We start from the raw sequence: 9,998 nt of genomic DNA on the forward strand, positions 1-9,998 counted from the left end.
AGTTTTTTCTTTATGCTCTTTTAATATATTATGTCTCTCTTTCTCTAAGTTTACTAACTCCTCCAAAACAGCACCATCTTGTCGCCGTTTTTTTCCGGCTGCCTCCTTTAACGAATTATCAACTGATTCCGTTTCAAATAAGTCGTCTTCACAAACGTATTCGTCGAGATATTCCGGAGCAGTGGCTGTTTAGAAAAATAGCAAAAGAAAATTGCTAGTTACTATAAATATCAAAATTCAAACATTTTTATATTCATATATACCTTCTACTTCTTCCAAATTTCCCGATCTGGGTCGGGATGTAAGCGTATCCTTCAGGAAGCTCATCTGCTCAAAGTACTTCCATCGAACATGCTTATATCCCGACCCAGATGGCTGATTTAGTTCAGCGAGTTTTCGCGAGAATGTGTCGCGTAAATTTCTCCACTTATTTTTGGCGACGATACCTAAAATATTAAAGGAATTTACAATTTCAGTTAATAATTTATACGTTCGCATCTGCATTATGTAGTGCTATAATCAAATCAAATAGTATTTACACTAGAAAAATGATTTAATATCAATGTCTAAACAATGTTTTTTTCTTCTATTTTTCAGATTTCTTTCTACAGGATTGCCGTTCAAATCACTGTCGTTCACTTTCTGCATCGCTCACAATACGATTGGTACAATTGTTTATGAAACATGTGAAGCAATTTGGAAGACATTGAACGAAGAGTTCATTCCTTTTCCAACAACGTCAGCTTTCAACAAAGTGGAAAGAGAGTTTCTTAACAAATGGAAATTTCCTAATTGCATTGGTGCCATCGATGGCAAACATGTAAGGGTGAAGGCACCGTCAAAATCCGGTACTCAATATTTCAATTACAAGAAATATTTTTCTTTGCATTTGCAAGCAGTAGCTGATGCCAATAGCAAATTTATAGCCGTTGATGTAGGTGAATATGGGAGTCGTTGTGATAGTGGTGTTTTTAAGTCATCAACGTTGTATCAACTAATACAGTCGAATCTCCTGAATATTCCTCCTCCCAAGCCACTTCCTGGCACTAGACAAGATGTGCCTCACGTGCTCATTGGCGATCAAGGCTACCCATTGAAAACTTTTTTACTGCGTCCCTACCCAGATAGTGAAGATCCAGCCAAACTTCATTTCAATGAATTGTTAAGCATAGCAAGACGTTGCGTTGAATGTGCTTTTGGCATACTAGTCGCTAAATGGCGATGCTTAAAAACAGAATTACAAGTAACTCCAGAGCATGTCACGTTAATAGTCCAAACAACATGTTTGTTACACAATATTTGTATGGAATTTAAAGAACCACTACCAAATCCAGCTAAAAACACAAGGGCTTCAGATATCAATTATAATAGAGCTAACAACCATTCATCTCACCAGGCAACGGATTTAAGAGATTATTTCAAAAATTACTTCTTTAATCACATCGATTGATATAATATAATGCTAGAAATAGATCTACGTAAACATGTTTCGGTAAAATATATTTTTCTCAATTTTTTCTTATTTCAAAATAGTTACTGAAAAAACATTTTAAAATGATTTTGTTTCCTGATAAATGGCTGGTTGTGGTGCAGAAATTTTCCTACAGTTTGTGGTGTTAATAAAATAATGCATTTTCTTTCAAAATATCACCATTTCTTCGGATGTTACTTTCAATACTGGCTCGTAAAATTTCATGTGGGATAAAAAGTGAAATTTATTAATAAAAAAGTGCAATCAAAAACATCTATCTTTAGTTTCATCCGGAGCAATTTCATGAACTATACTTTTTTATAGAACAAATGGTATGAGAACACACAAATTCGTACATAAGAGTTTTGCGGTAATTATTCGGTAGGCTGGCATGAATTGATACGGTAGGGTTGCATGGAATTATGCTTATAGGGATGTGATATTTGAAATTAGTATAGAAATTAGGTCCCTCATGCAAGAATCCATGCAGAGGCTTTAAGGCTAAAAAAACATAAAATAAATGAAATAATCTGCTATTACCAATACACCTGCCAGCGAAATGCGTCTGAAATGCTCTGAACTGCTTAGGATAGTGGGACTCAACATCACACATTTCCATTTGCCGGTGTCATAGAATGTGCAGATGGTATTTCTTTATTCCAGTTTTTCTATTGGACATTTTCGGATGTTATTGCTTTAGGATTTCGGATGTAGTTGCTTCCGGGTTTAGGATGTCGCTAACAAAACCATGTAACAAGTGACAATTTTACCAACACCGTGTTAGGCCCGACCATCCTCGATAGCAAAGCTTCTTGCTCCCTTTCGTTCAAGATGAAGATAATACGTACCGTTTATTTGAAGCTGATTTCCGATCATATCCCATGTATTCTTTTTTAAAAAATTGTCTTTGTACCTCGAATCGCGAAGATCCCAAAGAAAAGGATGCTCCTGTACCAAAATTATAAGTTTTTCATCATCAACACGTGAATTCGCCATGGCTCTAACAAGATTGTGTTTGTTTACTTTCGCGCTAACATTTCTTGTAAAATCAACTCTTTTCTGAGTTTATATTCCTGAGTTTAGATTGACAGATAAAATCGGATGCGGCGTCCGACGAAATCAAAAATTTTTGATTCCGTCGTACGACGAAATCGCACGTCCGACGTTATCTGTCAAATTCCATATAAAATTTTGACAGGCCTTCCGATAAAATCGCATCCGATGGAGCACAGACACGGGCCTAAGAGCGACGCGTTTATAACATCCGGTGTGACAGATCGACTTGAATAATAATCTCTGGATAATATTTAAGGTAAAAACCCAATACCGCGCTGTAAATAAACCAGTGACAGTTCGAACATGCGACCTGGGAACTGTGGGTCGCTCCACACTCTTTGTGTCAGTTTCAATTGGTGTTGTTTTCATTTATGGCGGTTTGTTTACATTTCGTTGCGGTTATCATCAGTTCCCGTGGTTCGATATTCGGTCGAGCTTTCTTTTCGTCAACCTCATCGTGACGATCGTGGTGCTCGGTGGACTGTTGGCAACGATCGAAAAGCATCTGCCCACTGCCATCCGGCAGACGTTTGCTGCCCTCTGGTCGGTGGCCGGATTTGCCGTCATGATGTAGCCAGCGCGGGACTACGTAATCGCCTTCCTCGATACGTTGGCAACCAACAAGCGTATGGTGCGCACCACGCCTACCGAGACGATGGCATGACGGCATGCCATGACGCTGATCACGCTGCAGTGTTTGCGCCGGTTCCACAAGACCTGGTTCGTGCAGGTGTTCTCGAGCAAGCTGAAAATCACCCACCAGTTGTACGTGGAACACTTTCACAACTATCCGAAGCAAGCTCGTCAGGAAAACACTCGTCCCGTTCGTTCTGTGAGATCGACGGTGAGGGTGCGGATAATATCGTTCCGGTTGTTGGGCTTTTTTTAGGATCGAAAAAATGGTATGGTTGGTGTCCGGCTTTTTTTAGGTTGCTGGTTCCCGGCTGATGGGATTCAGCTGGTTTTCCTGGATCTTCTGTGAATGCCTTGTTCCACGGACCGGTCGTCGATGCACTCGAGGTGCACCGCATTGACGAGCGGCAGTAGCAGGATGCAATCGGCGCGGCCGAGCTGGCAGCGAAGCCGGTTCTCGGTGAGCCATTCACGCCGAATGAGGGCGGTCAAGAGCCGGCTGCATACGTTCGATATATTCGCTACGCGCACGATCAAACTGTGTAACGATGCCGAGTGTGTCCGGCCATCGCGACTAGGAAGTTAAGTTGCGTCGTCTATTGTGGTGCGATGCACTGTATGTTCCGGGTGTGCGATTGAGCTTCATGTTTGTTTCTTTTTTGTTCACAGACACCTTTTCATCAACAACTGGCATGACTATCGGCGCACGGTCGGTGGCTCTAGCGAAGGGGAGGGTGCGTTCCAATCGGCTGGCAGGACACAGATCGGATCGGTTAGGACAACGATCGGCATAGTACGGCTCGCGACCCGCATGTGGCTATTTGTTGACTAGGTGGAGGCTCTTTATCGTTCACACATTTTCAATAATTTTCATACATGTTCTCTTTTGGTTAATCTAGTTGCCTCTTCAAGTGCAAATCTACGAACATGTTTAGAAGATTTGGCTCTTTCGGTCGCAACGTTTGCGGAGTCGCTGGGGATATTGGATTGTAAGGAATGAATATACTGTCCGCAGGAACCAGATGATGACATCACCAAGGAGCTAATGCGCTAAAGCTTACCAGGAGGAGGCGAGAATGGTTTGATGTTTTTGGCACAGCTCCCACGTATCATCCATACCACACCAAATCATTATGGCGCAGCCGTGAATATGTACAACGTCATCCTGCTCGGGTAGGATGGTGACGGTCTCCCGCTCGGTATATCTTGACGGCAGTATAACGCAAGGCAAGTATACATATAGTTTCTGTACGTTTAATAAGTGTAAAGAATGCTAATATCTTTGTTTCTTTTTCAAATTTTCAGAATCAAATGAACAATATACAAGGTGCACTAAACATACACTGGACTCTGTTTGGAACGGGTCTAGTAAAAGTATTTGTTAGTGGTGCGTGCATATTATTATGTGTACCTATTTTATTTTTCCTATGTTGTTACCGATCGAACCGACCGAACCCAGTAGAATAAAAATATGATTACATTACATATTCCAAATGTGGCTACTACACCCTATTGCCAAACGAAAGAAAAACAAATAGGCTATTAATTGGTGAGTAATGCGATATATTTATACAATTTCAGTTAAAAAATGAGTAGTATATTTGATGCAATAATTATATTTGTGTTTGTATAATGAATAATTTTAACATGTAAATAACGTTATAGTGCAATAAACACTTGCGATAGTGTCACGATTGTGTGCATGATTGTGTACACAGTTCCAAATCAGCTTCATTATCTGTTCCATTAGATAATTTGTTAACTGATTCAAATTTCAATTACAGTTTCCTTATGCTTGTTGCGTGGTTTTAACTATAACGGAACCATGGCCCTTAATAATACTCCTAGATGTTGTTAATATATAGTTACGTGCACCATAGTGACACGCAAGGCTCACCTCACCGCTTGAATTAACCATTGATCCGCTGAACAAGCGGAGAACATCGAACGATCGCGACCAAGAAGAAATACTGTTCTATGGATTACGCACCTGCGGCAAGTGCTAGGATCGATTGTCTATAACCAATTGTCTTGTCCGCATTTTGTTCGACCCGAGAACCGCAGCCAACACAACGAGCGTAACAAACAACGGCCTCACATACGCTCTAACACAACGTTTAGTTTTTATGATTAGCAAATCTGATGTTAATTATTTCTCAAAGTGCGTGCTTCCTCACGAGTACACGTATTTTTTTTTTTACCCAAATGGTGTTGCTCAACAAACACATAATTATATGTTTCAATAGTCCATGCGTATATTAGCACAATAAAATCTTATATCTAATTAAACCAAACTAATACTAATACTAATCCTATGCTAACATAAAACAAAAGAAAAAAATAAGGCACTGGTCACATTATAAGGCAAAAAGGGAGGTACATGATGCATAAAATTAACTCATCCATTCTATTCCATTTGGTGAGTGTTTTGCTCAGCAATCTCATTCACCAGATGTTTCATGATGTGTGCGTTGAAGGACGTGCGTGAGTTACTGAGCACTTGCCTGTCACGGGTTAGCATGATACAACATTAATGTTTCGTCTATATGCTTGGCTATCGTAGGATGTTGCGCAGTGACTGTTTCTTACAGTTAGATGAAGGAAAACGAATACCTTAGAAAATGAAAAAGAATGTAAAACAAACAAAATAACGTTTAAAAAAAACATAAGAGATACAGTAAAAAGTAAATGAGCATGTGGTTACTTACCGATAGTGTGTTGTGGCATGTGTACTGAAAAACGATTCTCTATCATTTCGCGTGTAATTCCAACATGTAGCACGAACTCATGCGGTAGGGAACATGCAAAAAAAAAGAAACATTTAAGTTTACAAATTTTGTTACCGTCTTGTACTGGTGATGTGAAATAACTTACCGCAGGGGAAACCCCACGATAAGAGACGTTTCCTTTCTTATCGTGAACACTGTCGGATGGTTGGCGTTGTAGATTCCTTTTCCCGCTGCCACTTAAATCCGGATCGACGCGTAGGTCGGCGAGCTCGTGCGGCAAGAGGCATGCAAATAGGAAGAAAAATAAAAAAAAATATTAATAAACTGCCTACATTGTCTCTTGCAAACCGATCGCTATGATGTATCAATACTTACCGCAGGGGAAACCCCCTCGACTAGTGAGGTGTGCTACCGATTGGGGAAATCGGTCGGATGGTATGCGGTATACTAGATCTATCCCTTATCCCGCTTGCCACTTAAAACCGGATCGACGCGTAGGTCGGCGAGCTCGTGCGGCAGGAGGTATGCAAATAGGAAGAAAAATAAAAAAAAATAATAAACTGCCTACATTGTCTCTTGCAAACCGATCGCTATGATGTATCAATACTTACCGCAGGGGAAACCCCCTCGACTAGTGAGGTGTGCTACCGATTGCGGAAATCGGTCCCGCTTGCCACTTAAAACCGGATCGACGCGTATGTCGGCGAGCTCGTGCGGCAGGAGGCATGCAAATAGAAAGTGTTAGGAAAGGAAGGAAATTGTGTTATCATCTCGTGCAAGCCGATCGCTATGATCTAGAATTACTTACCGTAGGGGAAAACCCCCGATTAAAAAAATCGATGTTTTCAACTGCGCTGCCTTAAAATCTTAGAAAGGGATTTGTTTTAAAATTTAATTTCTTTTTTTTTTTACAAGGAGGGGAAATGTAGAATGCACCTTAGCAAGGTGCCATCAAAACCTCCTCCTTGGGTCCGTTTCGCAGCTAAGCTTCTCTGGACCAAATGAGAATCTGCTTTGAGTGTACCTGCTTAAAAAAAAGAAAACTAATTATTAAAAATGTTCGATTTGGTTCCCCAAGGCATCTATCAAGGCGACAAACACATCATCATTGCATTTCCGGAAGATATGCTCAGCAAAATATTTGTCCATGTTGCTTTTAATATTAGTGCCTTGTTTTCTCAAAAATGCCTTCAACCATCTCCAAACATTCTCAATCCGTTGTGTGTTGATGTTGTTATCATCTGGATTGAGGAAATTTCTGGAGTGGTTGACACATTCGTGGGGATATCCAAGCTCCTCCAGCCCATTATAACCTTTCCAGAGATCGGTCATAATTTTCGTTCCGGGTTCAACATGCCGAACCACCAGATCGCTCAAAACGGCAAGCGAGCGTTTCGGGACACGCTCCAGGAAAATGGCCTTATTTTCCCGGCATATCCCACCCACAAGCCACTGAGGACCGGAACTACCGACCCGGCCAACGTTGTACTTTCGACGAGTGATGACAGTTTCGTCGATTTCCACCGTCATGCCAGGGCCCCCTATCTTCTCTCGTGTACGATCGAATGTTTCCCAAAGAAAACTTCGGATCGTATCGTACCACGAGAGAACCGTGTTGTGGGAGAGGCCAGTCTCCAACGCACAACGAGTTGAGTTGGCCCCATTGGCCCACTCGTAACAACAACGCACAAGGCTCCTAAGCGAAGCCTTGTGGTTGGCAAATATGGACCTGGCCCGGATGCTGCTGGTCCCGCCGCATTTGTAGTCGGGACATACATACCTGTAGCCGTCGATGCTTTTGTAGGGAGTTAGCTTCATTTCCTTTGGACATCTCGGGCACAATTGAACCGGCTGCAGAAGAGCCCGCTTTTGCATCCACTCGATCGCTTGTTCACGGTCCTGAAAAATATCAGAAAGCATATCAGTATTGTAAGCCATTTTCAATTGCCTCTTTGCGCTTTGCAAAATATGCACAAGTGGCGCCAAATATTGTGTATGTGTGCGGTATATCGATGGGGATACAAACCAGGGTTAAGATATGGGTGAACAACGGTAGCACTGCTTAAATTTGCAAATGTAGGAGCTGGTTTAAAATATAATATTTATTGCGGATACACATTGAAAGGGATTCATAATTAATGCAGAACATTAATGTATTTACTCAAATATACTTTCGTTATATTTTTATTTATGAGTTTTCAAATATTTTCATTTCATGAACACTGTCCGTCCCACAGTTACCTTTGCAATTACCGTTATTTTTAAAAATTCACATACGCACGCAGGCAATCAATGATATCGTAGTGTACGTGGTTAGCTCTCATACTGAAAAGGTAAACAAACCATTTCAGTTTGTTTACCACTAGCAAACAGGTGTTTTGTGGGATTTGTTATAATTAAGCTATTCCATTGTATTTTTATACACTCTTATAATAAGCATCAATAGCTATATTTACTAATTAGCAACGGTGGTAACCTTACAAATAACTTTAATCAAAGTAATAAGTACGCAAGCCACTTCACCTGTCATAGGACCGGTCGTACTTGGTTAATATGTTATAGTTTAGTAATTTGTATTTTTTTAAATTATTTAGTTGATAGTCCAAACCACAAATCGCTAGGTATTAGGTATTATTACCCCTAAAAGCTAAATCTACATTTAGTTCCTGCTCGCGTAAACCTTTACAAGTCGCTTAAGCAGGAGACACAAACAGCGTTTCATCTCGATCTCGATATCGGGGTTCGATGCTGCCGGAACTTAACCCGAAAATGAGCCAACTTTCAATCACTGTAACACGGTTACCTTGAGGTATGTAGCCAGATATATGTTGTGTGTGAAAACCATTTCTAATAGCGTTAACCTCTTTCCCTGAACACGATCATCCCAGCGACGGTTGCAATCGCCTTAGCTGTATCCGACCGGCAGATCCTCCGGACCATCTTTGGCGGTGTGCTGGCTTGCTGAGGATTACAGAGGACTGTTGATTGCTGTCGTAATAGGATACGATTACTTTAGCTTATTAACAGCATGCTGGCCGTATATCCCAGCAAGAAAGGTTACCACAATATTTCTCAGTGCGACACGACGTTAGCTGGATGAAGTGTAGCATAACTTGTCTGCGTTACGATGCATACTTCGATGGTGAGCTGCAGCCAGGATCCGGAAAATTTGGCAACCTATAACAATGGCAGGACTGTGAAAAGGAAGTGCTGAATCGAAGGAAAGTGAAATGCTAGTTCTATTCTATCAATTTAAAATCCGTAATTTACAATTGTTTATACTATCACTAAAAGGAAAGGTAATTATTTTCACATTGACATTATTTATTCCATTTCTCTACTAATAATATGCTTCTCTCCCTTTTGTTTAGTCCTTTTCGGATCTTTGATACCTTCTGCACAAGAGCTATGGCTGCTCATTTTCCGCGATGTACCGTCCAATGCTCAGGCGAACTTTCCTGCGCTGCCGTTACACGTTGTCACCATACCAAACAACATGCCGACCTCTATGCACCCGACGTCACAGCAGAGCTGCTCTGTTGCTAAGGAGTTTACGAAGGACATACTTGGAGTGTAGGTGTTTAAGGAAGGTATACACTTGATTGCCCACCTGTCTGTGATTGCAACCACCATGTACCATCTGCTATGTACACGTCATAGCATATCTGCTATGCAGAACACATTATAAACCACACTACCAAATATAGACTCTTAGCAACACATTTTAATAAACTTAGCAAACTAGTTCAGGTCACACCGTTCATACAAAAACAACCAAAACACGCAGCACAAGCAAAACAGGCGTTACTGCAATTGAGTAAGGTAGACCAAGAACGCATCACATCGTATAGCCAATAGCGCAGCGTAAGGAAAGATAGACACACTTTAAGCCAAGGCAGAAACAGCATACGCATTATAACACAACACACTCTAAGCGATATTTCTGAAGGTCTCCACACACACAAAACTCACACTTTACCACATACTTTGTACTCCAGCACCCAAAACAACTTAGTCCACAAAACCCAGAGTTTTTATTTTTGTGTTTCGGACAAGGTGCACAATAGAGGGATTAGGGACACTCGCGGATCTTTGGTATCAAACACTTA

The 9,998-nt window shown here is 41.0% G+C and overlaps 2 long non-coding RNA genes across 2 annotated transcripts; both read left to right on the forward strand.

The window, feature by feature from the left end:
- Positions 1 to 2,865: 2,865 nt before the first annotated feature.
- LOC121594220 lies at positions 2,866 to 4,386 on the forward strand. Its single transcript, XR_006004918.1, has 3 exons — positions 2,866 to 3,764; positions 3,830 to 3,992; positions 4,060 to 4,386. It is a non-coding gene; the product is annotated as an uncharacterized LOC121594220 (long non-coding RNA).
- Positions 4,387 to 8,199: 3,813 nt separating this feature from the next.
- Positions 8,200 to 9,634, forward strand: LOC121593925. The gene is made up of 3 exons (XR_006004866.1): positions 8,200 to 8,698; positions 8,778 to 9,188; positions 9,261 to 9,634. It is a non-coding gene; the product is annotated as an uncharacterized LOC121593925 (long non-coding RNA).
- The last annotated feature ends 364 nt before the right edge of the window (positions 9,635 to 9,998 follow it).

Source organism: Anopheles merus, chromosome 2L, assembly GCF_017562075.2.
Source record: "Anopheles merus strain MAF chromosome 2L, AmerM5.1, whole genome shotgun sequence".
NCBI classification, from domain to species: Eukaryota; Metazoa; Arthropoda; class Insecta; order Diptera; family Culicidae; genus Anopheles; species Anopheles merus.